The 15,758-nt window shown below is 44.5% G+C and overlaps 1 pseudogene; it reads right to left on the bottom strand.

Moving 5' to 3' along the window:
* LOC139385743 (uncharacterized) overlaps positions 1-15,758 on the bottom strand; it is a 32,409-nt pseudogene that overhangs the window by 4,940 nt on the left and 11,711 nt on the right.

A 15,758-nucleotide genomic window follows, 5' to 3' on the forward strand; every position in this document is an offset into this window, starting at 1 on the left:
GTGCTTTTGACATTCCTGTCATTACTGTACCTTCAAACAGATGTACCACATATTTAGCTGGGACTTCATAGGCAGCATCGACATAGTTAATCTGAGCCCATCTCGAGCTCACTTTAGTCAGCCTAATTCCTTGGACAGCCGTGCTCTTCAGCCAGACGTACCTATAATGACAGAGAATCAGCTTGAAACACAGGTTGAAATCATACAGGCCTTTTCTTACAAGATAATGATACAATTGTCTTGCATTGGAATTGTTTGCAAGGATCCAACTCACCCATTTTTGAAGAAGTACAGTTCTCCCCTGATCGAGGAGACTGCTTCAAACACCAGGTCCCGGTTGCACTGCTCGTCTTTGGAGTTGGGTCTGGAGTCTGGCTTGGGGTTCTCTGTTGGCTCCTCGGGTTCTGGCTCTGGTCCTGGTTTGGGTTCTGGCTTGGGTGTAGGCTTGAGATGAGGTGTACAGGTACCTTTAAGGTAACACACACCGCACACACATGTAAATAGGATTCCATAAAGATTGTAATAAAAACACATGTAGTGAACAGAATTATTCTATAGAAATGCTGTCAATGTGTTTGATTACCATAGAGGGCTTGGTCCCCACGTCTGTCATCATCAGGCAGTGTGTATCCATTGTTATTTACATACTGATAGGTGGGGAACATCAGAGCTCTCCTGTCCCTGGAGTGGTCAAGTCCCAGAGCGTGGCCAAACTCATGGGCCGCCACCAACTGCAGATTCACTTCAGAGGACAACATTACACGTGAGTCTGTTGAATAAGTGAATTGGGCAACACTGTGTTTTAAATATTGTTGTGTGTTCAGATGGTCAGCTCATTGTCCAGGTTTCGTCGTCATCAAAGTGTGTGTCCCGTCCAGGGGAGTTGGCAAGGGATAAGACACCATTCGGCCATCAAAAGGATAGAAGTCCCCATGATCTGTGTTTGGACAAGCAAGATTTAAGATATTTTGTCAGTAGTGTATAGAGATGGTATTGAATCCATGCCATTGTGATAGTCCATACTCACATCAACCCTTGAAGAGGATCATGATGTCGGCAGTGTCAGTGTGGATCTGTTTGAAGTCTTGAGGGATTACATCACTGTAGATTTGGAAGGCCTGGGCTATAGTTGCATCTACATCACTCTGCCTTAGATCTGGTGTGTACTGAGTGATTCTGTTAAACACAAGTCATTCAGCACTCACTCATTGATATTACTTGATAAGTAAAAGGGACCCATTTTACTCCTGCAGTGCAGTGCAAGGCATTTCACAATGACCCAGGCTGAGTAACAACGGATTTGACATTTCAGCAAATGATCAACAATTATCCATGAATACCATATTATTTTTCTTGATTTTAGCTGTCAAACTTAATGCACTTAAAGAGCTTTTACTATACCTGTAGGTGACAGTGCTCTTCTCCCATTTTTGTTTCCTGTGGAAGTGTCCATATCTGCTGATGTCAGACACTCCACACATGGACTCCTTCATCACCTCCAGAGTGTTTTTGTCCAGAACCCCAGTGACCTCCAGGCCAAAGAGTGCCTGCATGGCCTCCAGGCTCTTGTGAATGTCAGGCTTGATAATGCTAATATGATTTCGTCAACCCCACATATTTGTAGTATTGAGACATGGTGTAGGAGGAGGATAAGAGACAACATTATAACCTATCATGCCTATTAGGACTCTCATGCAAAACAGTACAAGCATAACAAGTAGGCTAACAAGTATTTTCTCACCTCAATCTGAGATAATACTGACAATACGAGTAGCAACACACTGAGCCAAGCGATGCTAAATTACCCCAGCAACTGTCTCGTCGTCCTCTGGTAATGTTTGGACCTCTGGAGTGCTGGTGGGGGCAGCCTGACACAGACCCAAACAGGCCAGAAACAGGACCGCGGAACCCGTAGAAAGACCCATAATTTACAAACCTGTGGTAATGCAGAGAGGGGAGACCCTCTCTTTCTCTATCATCCTGCCCTGTCCACACTCTCTTGTATATGATCCCTAATAACCTGTGGTGTACATGGTTCCAATCAGAACATGAGTGAGATGCCAAGGTCGGCTTTGTGCTGTTGAACATTGCTCTAAAGGTTAGGACAACCCCTATTCTCAAGGAAGAGGGATCGTCCTCCTAATAACATTTTTGGAGGTGGTGCGTAGAGTTTGGGTGATTGTTAGGGTGAGGTTTAGGCATACTGTAGGTACACATTGTCAGTGGTTAGTTTGAATATTTTTGATCAGTCAATGGAAGCACATCTATTAACATTCAAACTTCTAAATACCTTTTTTTTATTGAAATACAATTCAATTGTATTTTATGTTCTGTACACATACAGAAAGATACCACTGGGATTTAAGTGAACTGGCCTTGAAGATGGTTGCTTGATGATGTAATTGAACTTCTTGCAACACTGTCATCAACATTCAACTGGTGAGTTATCTTGGTTCATGCAAGGTGACGTGCTTCTCTGGATAAGAGTGTCTGCTAAATGACTTAAATGTAAAATGTCTGTAAGTAGTATTCCTTTTCATGAAGGAGTGTAGGGTCTAGTGTCTTTGACAGATATGTTAGCAGCCCAGCAATGCATTTGCTAGGATTCGACTCAGCTCCCGGTTCTGTCTGTAGTCATAGTTGTATGCCTTTTTTCCACTGAACAGGTAGATAGTACCTGTTGATGAGAAAACATGATAGTGTTTTTTTAAGGTGGGCCTAGTAATCAAGATAACACAAATGTGTCAGGATATCAAAATGTATGCAATTGAAGGCAAGGTGACATGGCAAACTGTTTTATAGGCTACCTTGTAACTCAAATGCAGCATCAACCCTCCTCCCAATACCATGCCAATCTGATGAACGTCTGTGTTCATCGTATCTATACATTGTATAAAAAATAAACATTGAACTTATAAATGATGGATTGCTTATGTGCAGTTGCTTTCTAACATGTCTCATTGTTAAACACTAGATGGCAGGCTTTGCCTCTCAGGAGCTGGAATGCCTATTCATCAAACACTGCAACAGTCAAGACATACCAAAACAGTGGACGTTTGGAAACATGATATTTTCTGCAACAGAATACTGTATTATACTGTAATTACCATTCACTTTATGTTTGTCATTTACCCAAAAACATTTTGTTAGAGACTGTGTGTTAGCTGTAGTAATCGTGTCCTATGAAGAATAAGGATTTTTCCATATTCACTGATATGAACAGCAGCCTCAATGTTCCTTACTCTGGCTGGGAATCCATAGTCATGTATGGAGCCAAAGTGGCTTTTCATCTTAAGCTGTCAAACCACCCAGTACTTAGGACCTGAAACACTGAGCACCTCCACTGCCTTTGGAATACTATGAAAACCATACCACAAGAACTGCCAGATGGCAATAAGCTTTGTGAGTTTCTTGCATGAGGTGTGACAATTTTGACATAGGGCTATAATTTAGGTCCAGTTGTTCTTTGAAACAGTTTTCTGTTTCAAATCTAGCCTTGTCATGCTGTGAGGCCTAAGTGAGGCCTTTGAGGCGATCAGACTGCACATTACCAGTGAAGACATATGCCACGCCTTTGGAAGGGATGTCATTGGCCGCACCCACAGGAGAGTTGATGCTGGGAAGGTATGTGCTGTTGGGGCCCTCTCTCAGACGGTTCCAGTATGTTTTCCATGTTGTCCTCAACCACATGTACCTGGAGGGAAACAAACCGCTGTGTTGGGGCAAATAAGAATTTATACTATAAAAATCATATTGCATAATTCAAAACTCCTTCACATGTTTTTTAAAGAGAACTATCTCCTTCCCGAACACTGCCACTGCATCAACAGAGAAGTTGGGATCGCACTTCTTAGGAAGGTTAGGTGGATCTTGTTTTCTGACTGTCTTGCCTTGGAAATAAAAGCAGTCTCCAATGTTTAGATAGAAATCCACCAAAAATGGACCATGTGATAACTATGGTGATTTCAACTCAACTGCTGGATTACCAGCGCGTCACCTCATGGCAGTGTGTACTGTGCTCCATTGTAATACTTGTAGTTGGGGTACATTAGAGATGAGGGGTCTTTGGAATGGGAGAGACCAAGGGAGTGGCCTGACTCATGGGCTGCAACAGTGAACAGGTTGTAACCTAAAACAACATCCAATGAGACATTTTTTTATAATCATATTTGAAATCCTATTTTATTGTGTTTTATAAAAACAATTCAGATTCTCATGTTATGCTTGGAGCAGTGGCCCTACCTAGCTTGCAATGCCCCATTGTCCAGATTTCATCCTTGTCAAAGTGCACGTCTCCCCCCATGCACTCCCTTGGCTTGAAGGCGTGAGCCAGAACACCTGTGTGGCCATCAAAGGGAAAGAAGTTTACATGAGCTACGATGGATAGATGGAGAGAGATTTACTAACAGTCATGTACCTGGAAACTGGCTCCAGTAAGTATATACAGTGCCTTGCGAAAGTATTCGGCCCCCTTGAACTTTGCGACCTTTTGCCACATTTCAGGCTTCAAACATAAAGATATAAAACTGTATTTTTTTGTGAAGAATCAACAACAAGTGGGACACAATCATGAAGTGGAACGACATTTATTGGATATTTCAAACTTTTTTAACAAATCAAAAACTGAAGAATTGGGCGTTAAAAATGATTCAGCCCCTTTACTTTCAGTGCAGCAAACTCTCTCCAGAAGTTCAGTGAGGATCTCTGAATGATCCAATGTTGACCTAAATGACTAATGATGATAAATACAATCCACCTGTGTGTAATCAAGTCTCCGTATAAATGCACCTGCACTGTGATAGTCTCAGAGATCCGTTAAAAGCGCAGAGAGCATCATGAAGAACAAGGAACACACCAGGCAGGTCCGAGATACTGTTGTGAAGAAGTTTAAAGCCGGATTTGGATACAAAAAGATTTCCCAAGCAAGGGATGTTGACCCATGTTGACTCCAACTCTTCCTACAGTTGTGTCAAGTTGGCTGAATGTCCATTGGGTGGTGGACTATTCTTGATACACACGTGAAACTGTTGAGCGTGAAAAATCCTGAAGCGTTGCAGTTCTTGACACACTCAAACCGGTGCACCTGGCACCTACTGCCATACCCCGTTTAAAGGCACTTAAATCTTTAGTCTTGCCCATTCACCCTCTGAATGGCACATATACACAATCCATGTCTCAATTGTCTCAAGGTTTAAAAATCCTTCTTTAACTTGTTTCCTCCCATTCATCTACACTGGTTGAAGTGGATTTAACAAGTGACATCAATAAGGGACCATAGCTTTCACCTGGATTCACCTGGTCAGTCTGTCATGTTCCTAATGTTTTGTACACTCAGTGTAATTCCCTGCAGTTAAAACATATGAAAGTCTGTTTTGGGAAGTGACAGTGCTTTCGGAAACTATTCAGACACCTTGACTTTTTCCACATTTTGTTACGTTACAGCCTTGTTCTAAAATGTATAAAAAAAAATTGAAAACCTCAGCAATCTACAAACAAAACCCCATAATGACAAAGCGAAAACAGGTTTTTAGAAAGTTTTGCACATTTATTACAATTAACAAACAGAAATAGCTTTTTTACATAAGTATTCAGACCCTTTGCTATGAGACTCGACATTGAGCTCAGTTGCATCCTGTTTCCATTTACCATCCTTGAGATGTGGTAAATTAAATTAACCAAGATGGCATAGCAGTTCAGACGTCTTTTGTCCTCGTCTTGTCGTGTCCTGTATATATATATATATTTACAACTTTTTTCACATACATTTTATTTTTATTTTCCATCAACTCATCTTCAAAACACTCTCCTGCAACCCGCCTCACCAATTTACATTTATAAAAAAGTATTATTTACCTCAAATCTGTAATCCTCCAAGAAGCTAGCCAGAAACTCCAAGAAGCTAGCCAGAAGCTAGCCAGGAGCTAGCCAGAAGCAAACCCAGAAGCTAGTTCAGAAGCTAGTTAGCTTCTTTACTGGCAAATCGTTAGTATTCAGCTAACCACGGTTTGTGGTCATCAGCTATCCTTTAGCTCGAAAATCTATCGCCAGTTTTGTACGGCGCAGCGCGGCTCGGAACGGAACATACCGGACCAATTTTTCTCTCCATGTCCCTGGATTTCAACTGCTCTCTGGACATTCATACCCGGATCTCACAGCTAACTAGCTGCTATCCGTGTGACTATCGGCTTTCGTCGATTCCGGAGCAAACATCAATTATTCCAATCACTCCTGATCACTCCTGAGTTCCATCAATCACTCCTGGGCTGCAGTCACCTATCCGGACCCGTTTTACTGCCTACGCGGAGCCCCACCGGACCTTCACAACTGGACTGCCGACGTTATCTACCCGAAGGAGATCCGGCTGGCTCCTCCGTCGCGACGTTACCTGAACGCCCATCTGCGGCCTGCTAACCGTTAGCTGTCTCACCGGCTGCTATCTGAATAGACAATCGGACAATTTATTTATTTTTATTATTATTATGTTTTCTTCTTGGGCCTCTATAACTATATCTATTGTTCTTATTTGTGTTGTTGTTGTGTGATTTGGATTAATCCCCTCTACCACACGGAACCCCACTAATCTACTGACGGAACGCAAGAGGTGGCTAACAACAGACCTCCATCCTATGCTAGCTTGCTACCGATGGCCTGGCTAGCTGTCTAAATCGCCGTGACCCCCAACCAACCTCTCCACTCACTGGACCCTTTTGATCACTCGACTAAGCATGCCTCTCCTTAATGTCAATATGTCTTGTCCATTGCTGTTCTGGTTAGTGTTTATTGGCTTATTTCACTGTAGAGCCTCTAGTCCTGCTCACTATACCTTATCCAACCTATTAGTTCCACCACCCACACATGCAATGACATCTCCTGGTTTCAATGATGTTTCTAGAGACAATATCTCTCTCTTCATCACTCAATACCTAGGTTTACCTCCACTGTATTCACATCCTACCATACCTTTGTCTGTACATTATACCTTGATGCTATTTTATCGCCCCCAGAAACCTCCTTTTACTCTCTGTTCCAGACGTTCTAGACGACCAATTCTTATTGCTTTTAGCCGCACCCTTATTCTACTCCTCCTATGTTCCTCTGGCGATGTAGAGGTGAATCCAGGCCCTGCAGTGCCTAGCTCCACTCCTATTCCCCAGGCGCTCTCTTTTGACGACTTCTGTAACCGTAATAGCCTTGGTTTCATGCATGTTAACATTAGAAGCCTCCTCCCTAAGTTTGTTCTATTCACTGCTTTAGCACACTCTGCCAACCCGGATGTTCTAGCTGTGTCTGAATCCTGGCTTAGGAAGACCACCAAAAATTCAGAAATTTTAATTCCAAACTACAACATTTTCAGATAAGATAGAACTGCCAAAGGGGGCGGTGTTGCAATCTACTGCAAAGATAGCCTGCAGAGTTCTGTCCTACTATCCAGGTCTGTACCCAAAAAATTTTAACTTCTACTTTTAAAAATCCACCTCTCTAAAAACAAGTCTCTCACCGTTGCCGCCTGCTATAGACCACCCTCTGCCCCCAGCTGTGCTCTGGACACCATATGTGAACTGATTGCCCCCCATCTATCTTCAGAACTCGTGCTGCTAGACAACCTAAACTGGAACATGCTTAACACCCCAGCCATCCTACAATCTAAACTTGATGCCCTCAATCTCACACAAATTATCAATGAACCTACCAGGTACCTCCCCAAAGCCTTAAACACGGGCACCCTCATAGATATCATCCTAACCAACTTCCCCTCTAAATACACCTCTGCTGTCTTCAACCAAGATCTCAGCGATCACTTCCTCATTGCCTGCATCCGTAATGGGTCAGCGGTCAAACGACCTCCACTCATCACTGTAAAACGCTCCCTGAAACACTTCAGCGAGCAGGCCTTTCTAATCGACCTGGCCGGGGTATCCTGGAAGGATATTGATCTCATCCCGTCAGTAGAGGATGCCTGGATATTTTTTAAAAATGCCTTCCTAACCATCTTAAATAAACATGCCCCATTCAAGAAATTTAGAACCAGAAACAGATATAGCCCTTGGTTCTCCCCAGACCTGACTGCCCTTAACCAACACAAAAACATCCTATGGCGTTCTGCATTAGCATCGAACAGCCCCCGTGATATGCAGCTGTTCAGGGAAGCTAGAAACCATTATACACAGGCAGTTAGAAAAGCCAAGGCTAGCTTTTTCAAGCAGAAATTTGCTTCCTGCAACACTAACTCAAAAAAGTTCTGGGACACTGTAAAGTCCATGGAGAATAAGAACACCTCCTCCCAGCTGCCCACTGCACTGAAGATAGGAAACACTGTCACCACTGATAAATCCACCATAATTGAGAATTTCAATAAGCATTTTTCTACGGCTGGCCATGCTTTCCACCTGGCTACTCCTACCCCGGTCAACAGCACTGCACCCCCAACATCAACTCGCCCAAGCCTTCCCCATTTCTCCTTCTCCCAAATCCATTCAGCTGATGTTCTGAAAGAGCTGCAAAATCTGGACCCCTACAAATCAGCCGGGCTAGACAATCTGGACCCTTTCTTTCTAAAATTATCTGCCGAAATTGTTGCCACCCCTATTACTAGCCTGTTCAACCTCTCTTTCGTGTCGTCTGAGATTCCCAAAGATTGGAAAGCAGCTGCGGTCATCCCCCTCTTCAAAGGGGGGGACACTCTTGACCCAAACTGCTACAGACCTATATCTATCCTACCATGCCTTTCTAAGGTCTTCGAAAGCCAAGTCAACAAACAGATTACCGACCATTTCGAATCTCACCATACCTTCTCTGCTATGCAATCTGGTTTCAGAGCTGGTCATGGGTGCACCTCAGCCACGCTCAAGGTCCTAAACGATATCTTAACCGCCATCGATAAGAAACATTACTGTGCAGCCGTATTCATTGATCTGGCCAAGGCTTTCGACTCTGTCAATCACCACATCCTCATCGGCAGACTCGACAGCCTTGGTTTCTCAAATGATTGCCTCGCCTGGTTCACTAACTACTTCTCTGATAGAGTTCAGTGTCTGCTGTCCGGACCTCTGGCAGTCTCTATGGGGGTGCCACAGGGTTCAATTCTTGGACCGACTCTCTTCTCTGTATACATCAATGAGGTCGCTCTTGCTGCTGGTGAGTCTCTGATCCACCTCTACGCAGACGACACCATTCTGTATACATCCGGCCCTTCTTTGGACACTGTGTTAACAACCCTCCAGGCAAGCTTCAATGCCATACAACTCTCCTTCCGTGGCCTCCAATTGCTCTTAAATACAAGTAAAACTAAATGCATGCTCTTCAACCGATCGCTACCTGCACCTACCCGCCTGTCCAACATCACTACTCTGGACGGCTCTGACTTAGAATACGTGGACAACTACAAATACTTAGGTGTCTGGTTAGACTGTAAACTCTCCTTCCAGACCCATATCAAACATCTCCAATCCAAAGTTAAATCTAGAATTGGCTTCCTATTTCGCAACAAAGCATCCTTCACTCATTCTGCCAAACATACGCTTGTAAAACTGACCATCCTACCAATCCTCGACTTTGGCGATGTCATTTACAAAATAGCCTCCAATACCCTACTCAACAAATTGGATGCAGTCTATCACAGTGCAATCCGTTTTGTCACCAAAGCCCCATATACTACCCACCATTGCGACCTGTACGCTCTCGTTGGCTGGCCCTCGCTTCATACTCGTCGCCAAACCCACTGGCTCCATGTCATCTACAAGACCCTGCTAGGTAAAGTCCACCCTTATCTCAGCTCGCTGGTCACCATAGCATCTCCCACCTGTAGCACACGCTCCAGCAGGTATATCTCTCTAGTCACCCCCAAAACTAATTCTTTCTTTGGCCGCCTCTCCTTTCAGTTCTCTGCTGCCAATGACTGGAACGAACTACAAAAATCTCTGAAACTGGAAACACTTATCTCCCTCACTAGCTTTAGGCACCAACTGTCAGAGCAGCTCACAGATTACTGCACCTGTACATAGCCCACCTATAATTTAGTCCAAACAACTACCTCTTTCCCAACTGTATTTTATTTATTTATTTATTTTGCTCCTTTTCACCCCATTATTTTTATTTCTACTTTGCACATTCTTCCATTGCAAAACTACCATTCCAGTGTTTTACTTACTATATTGTATTTACTTTGCCACCATGGCCTTTTTTGCCTTTACCTCCCTTCTCACCTCATTTGCTCACATTGTATATAGACTTGTTTATACTGTATTATTGACTGTATGTTTGTTTTACTCCATGTGTAACTCTGTGTCGTTGTATCTGTCGAACTGCTTTGCTTTATCTTGGCCAGGTCGCAATTGTAAATTAGAACTTGTTCTCAACTTGCCTACCTGGTTAAATAAAGGTAAAATAAATAAATAAATAAAAATTGATTGGACATGATTTGGAAAGAATTTTGGTGGCAGAATTTTTCATCTGCAAGGACGGGGAGACTAGTCAGAATCGAGGCAAAGATGAACTGAGCAAAGTACAGAGAGATCCATGATGAAAACCTGCTCCAGAGCGCTAAGGACCTCAGGCTGGGTTGAAGGTTCACCTTCCAACAAGACAACGACCCTAAGCACACAGCCAAGACAAAACAGGAGTGGCTTCTGGACAAGTCTCTTAATGTCCTTGAGTGATCCCGCCAGAGCCCGGTCTTGAACCCGATCGAAAATCTCTGGAGAGACCTGAAAATAGCTGTGCAGCAACGCTGTCATATGATGAAAATTACAGGCCTCTCATCTTTTTAAGTGGGAGAACTTGCACAATTGGTGGCTGACTAAATACTTTTTTGCCCCACTGTATATATACAGTGCCTTGCGAAAGTATTCGGCCCCCTTGAACTTTGCGACCTTTTGCCACATTTCAGGCTTCAAACATAAAGGTATAAAACTGTATTTTTTTGTGAAGAATCAACAACAAGTGGGACACAATCATGAAGTGGAACGACATTTATTGGATATTTCAAACTTTTTTAACAAATCAAAAACTGAAAAATTGGGCGTGCAAAATTATTCAGCCCCCTTAAGTTAATACTTTGTAGCGCCACCGTTTGCTGCGATTACAGCTGTAAGTCGCTTGGGGTATGTCTCTATCAGTTTTGCACATCGAGAGACTGACATTTTTTCCCATTCCTCCTTGCAAAACAGCTCAAGCTCAGTGAGGTTGGATGGAGAGCATTTGTGAACAGCAGTTTTCAGTTCTTTCCACAGATTCTCGATTGGATTCAGGTCTGGACTTTGACTTGGCCATTCTAACACCTGGATATGTTTATTATTGAACCATTCCATTGTAGATTTTGCTTTATGTTTTGGATCATTGTCTTGTTGGAAGACAAATCTCCGTCCCAGTCTCAGGTCTTTTGCAGACTTCATCAGGTTTTCTTCCAGAATGGTCCTGTATTTGGCTCCATCCATCTTCCCATCAATTTTAACCATCTTCCCTGTCCCTGCTGAAGAAAAGCAGGCCCAAACCATGATGCTGCCACCACCATGTTTGACAGTGGGGATGGTGTGTTCAGCTGTTTTGCTTTTACGCCAAACATAACGTTTTGCATTGTTGCCAAAAAGTTCAATTTTGGTTGGTGGTCTGATACTCCTTCCATTTCAATATTATCGCTTGCACAGTGCTCCTTGGGATGTTTAAAGCTTGGGAAATATTTCCGGCTTTAAACTTCTTCACAACAGTATCTCGGACCTGCCTGGTGTGTTCCTTGTTCTTCATGATGCTCTCTGCGCTTTTAACGGACCTCTGAGACTATCACAGTGCAGGTGCATTTATACGGAGACTTGATTACACACAGGTGGATTGTATTTATCATCATTAGTCATTTAGGTCAACATTGGATCATTCAGAGATCCTCACTGAACTTCTGGAGAGAGTTTGCTGCACTGAAAGTAAAGGGGCTGAATAATTTTGCACGCCCAATTTTTCAGTTTTTGATTTGTTAAAAAAGTTTGAAATATCCAATAAATGTCAATCCACTTCATGATTGTGTCCCACTTGTTGTTGATTCTTCACAAAAAAATACAGTTTTATATATTTATGTTTGAAACCTGAAATGTGGCAAAAGGTCGCAAAGTTCAAGGGGGCCGAATACTTTCGCAAGGCACTGTATATATATATATATATATATATATATATATATATATATATATATATATATATATATATTCTTTTTTATTTGACCCCTAATTCTCCCCAATTTTGTGGTATCCAATTGTTTAGTAGCTACTATCTTGTCTCATTGCTACAACTCCCGTACGGGCTCGGGAGAGACGTCCTCCGATACACAACCCAACCAAGCCGCTCCGCTTCTTAACACAGCGTGCATCCAACCCGGATGCCAGCCGCACCAATGTGTCGGAGGAAACATTGTGCACCTGGCAACCTTGGTTAGCGTGCCCTGCGCCTGGCCCACCACAGGAGTCGCTGGTGCGCGATGAGTCAAGGATATCCCTACTGGCCAAGCCCTCCCTAACCCGGACGACGCTGGGCTAATTGTGCGTGCAGCTAGCTAGCTCACAGCTTGCACTCACCGTGGCACCCAGTACCGAAGTTATCCCTGAGGCCCACCTCCCGGCCTACTCAGCTGTTCACCCGAACCCCACTCATACACGGCTAGAGCCCAATACTCCACCGGATCCTTGCTGTAAACTTTGGACCTTGGCACCGGATCGCCGCTGTTACCGATTGGCTATAGTGGCTAACGCCACTGCCACAAAGCCAGCACCAGTTAGCCGTGAGCCAGGCGCATTTCCTGGCTAGCAAACTAAATTCTACAATACCTCTTTTGCCATCTGGCTTGGATTCTCTGTCGACACGGTGCCCCGCCGCACCACCACGGCTGGTCTGCCGACAAATACTCCATCCGCTGCGCATTCACCCGGCCTCCGTCGGAGCAGACGCTCCTACTGGCCCCGGGCTATTAACTTTAAATGCTGTGTCGCCCGCGTGCTAGCGTAGTGGCGGCTTCCCTGTTCCATCTACTGCTGCCATCTGGACACTATGATCACTTGGCTACATAGCTGATGCCTGCTGGACTGTCCATTAATCACAGTACTCCATTCTGTTTATTTATTTTTTATCTGTCGGCCCCAGCCGCGAACTCAGGCTCTGTGTGTAGTTAATCCGACCCTCTCTGCCTAGTCATCGCCATTTTACCTGCTGTTGTTGTGTTAGCTGATTAGCTGTTGTTGTCTCACCTGTTGTTTTAGCTAGCTCTCCCAATAAACACCTGCGATTACTTTATGCCTCACTGTATGTCGCTCTCAAATGTCAATATGCCTTGTATACTATTGTTCAGGTTAGTTATCATTGTTTTAGTTTACAATGGAGCCCCTAGTTCCACTCTTCATACCTCTGATACCTCCTTTGTCCCACCTCCCACACATGCGGTGACCTCACCCAACCAGCATGTCTAGAGATACAACCTCTCTTATCATCACCCAGTGCCTGGGCTTACCTCCGCTGTACCCGCACCCCACCATACCCCTGTCTGCGCATTATGCCCTGAATATATTCTACCACGCCCAGAAATCTGCTCCTTTTATTCTTTGTCCCCAACGCTCTAGGAGACCAGTTTTGATAGCCTTTAGCCGCACCCTCATCCTACTCCTCCTCTGTTCCTCGGGTGATGTGGAGGTAAACCCAGGCCCTGCATGTCCCCAGGCACCCTCATTTGTTAACTTCTGTGATCGAAAAAGCCTTGGTTTCATGCATGTCAACATCAGAAGCCTCCTCCCTAAGTTTGTTTTACTCACTGCTATAGCACACTCTGCCAGCCCTGATGTCCTTGACGTGTCTGAATCCTGGCTTAGGAAGGCCACCAAGAATTCGGAGATTTCCATACCCAACTATAACATTTTCCGTCAAGATAGAACTGCCAAAGGGGGAGGAGTTGCAGTCTACTGCAGAGATAGCCTGCAAAGTAATGTCATACTTTCCAGGTCCATACCCAAACAGTTCAAACTTCTAATTTTAAAAATTATCTCACTGTTGCTGCCTGCTACCGACCCCCCTCAGCTCCCAGCTGTGCCCTGGACACCATTTGTGAATTGATCGCCCCTCCATCTAGCTTCAGAGTTTGTTCTGTTAGGTGACCTAAACTGGGATATGCTTAACACCCCGGCAGTCCTACAATCTAAGCTAGATGCCCTCAATCTCACACAAATCATCAAGGAACCCACCAGGTACAACCCTAAATCTGTAAACATGGGCACCCTCATAGACATTATCCTGACCAACTGGCCCTCCAAATACACCTCCGCTGTCTTCAATCAGGATCTCAGCGATCACTGCCTCATTGCCTGTATCCGCTACGGGTCCGCGGTCAAACGACCACCCCTCATCACTGTCAAACACTCCCTAAAACACTTCTGCGAGCAGGCCTTTCTAATCGACCTGGCCTGGGTATCCTGGAAGGATATTGACCTCATCCCGTCAGTTGAGGATGACTGGTCATTCTTTAAAAGTAACTTCCTCACCATCTTAGATAAGCATGCTCCTTTCAAAAAATGCAGAACTAAGAACAGATATAGCCCTTGGTTCACTCCAGACCTGACTGCCCTCGACCAGCACAAAAACATCCTGTGGCGGACTGCAATAGCATCGAATAGTCCCCTGCAACTGTTCAGGGAAGTCAGGAACCAATACGCTCAGTCAGTCAGGAAAGCAAAGGCCAGCTTTTTCAAGCAGAAATTTGCATCCTGTAGCTCTAACTCCAAAAAGTTCTGGGACACTGTAAAGTCCATGGAGAACAAGAGCACCTCCTCCCAGCTGCCCACTGAACTGAGGCTAGGTAACACTGTCACCACCGATAAATCCATGATAATCGAAAACTTCAACAAGCATTTCTCAACGGCTGGCCATGCCTTCCTCCTGGCTACTCCAACCACGGCCAACAGCTCACCAACTACTTTGCAGACAGAGTTCAATGTGTCAAATCGGAGGGCATGTTGTCCGGTCCTCTGGCAGTCTCTATGGGGGTGCCACAGGGTTCAATTCTTGAGCCGACTCTTTTCTCTGTATATATCAATGATGTTGCTCTTGCTGCGGGCGATTCCCTGATCAAGATTCTGGCCCTTCCTTGGACACTGTGCTATCTAACCTCCAAACGAGCTTCAATGCCATACAACACTCCTTCCGTGGCCTCCAACTGCTCTTAAACGCTAGTAAAACCAAATGCATGCTTTTCAACTGTTCGCTGCCTGCACCCGCACGCCCGACTAGCATCACCACCCTGGATGGTTCCGACCAAGAATATGTGGAGATCTATAAGTACCTAGGTGTCTTGCTAGACTGTAAACTCTCATTCCAGACTCATATCAAACATCGGCAAACTTACCCTAGTAAAACTGACTATCCTACCAAGCCTCGACTTCCGTGATGTCATCTACAAAATAACTTCCAATACTCTACTCAGCAAACTGGATGCAGTTTATCACAGTGCCATCCGTTTTGTTACTAAAGTACCTTATACCACCCACCACTGCGACCTGTATGCTCTAGTCGGCTGGCCCTCGCTACATATTCGTCTCCAGACCCACTGGCTCCAGGTCATCTACAAGTCCATGCTAGGTAAAGCTCTGCCTTATCTCAGTTCACTGGTCACGATGGCAACACCCACCCGTAGCACGTGCTCCAGCAGGTGTATATCACTGATCATCCCTAAAGCCAACACCTCATTTGGCCGCCTTTCCTTCCAGTTCTCTGCTGCCTGTGACTGGAACGAATTGCAAAAA

The sequence above is a fragment of the Oncorhynchus clarkii genome, chromosome 27 (assembly GCF_045791955.1).
Source record: "Oncorhynchus clarkii lewisi isolate Uvic-CL-2024 chromosome 27, UVic_Ocla_1.0, whole genome shotgun sequence".
Taxonomy (NCBI): Eukaryota; Metazoa; Chordata; class Actinopteri; order Salmoniformes; family Salmonidae; genus Oncorhynchus; species Oncorhynchus clarkii.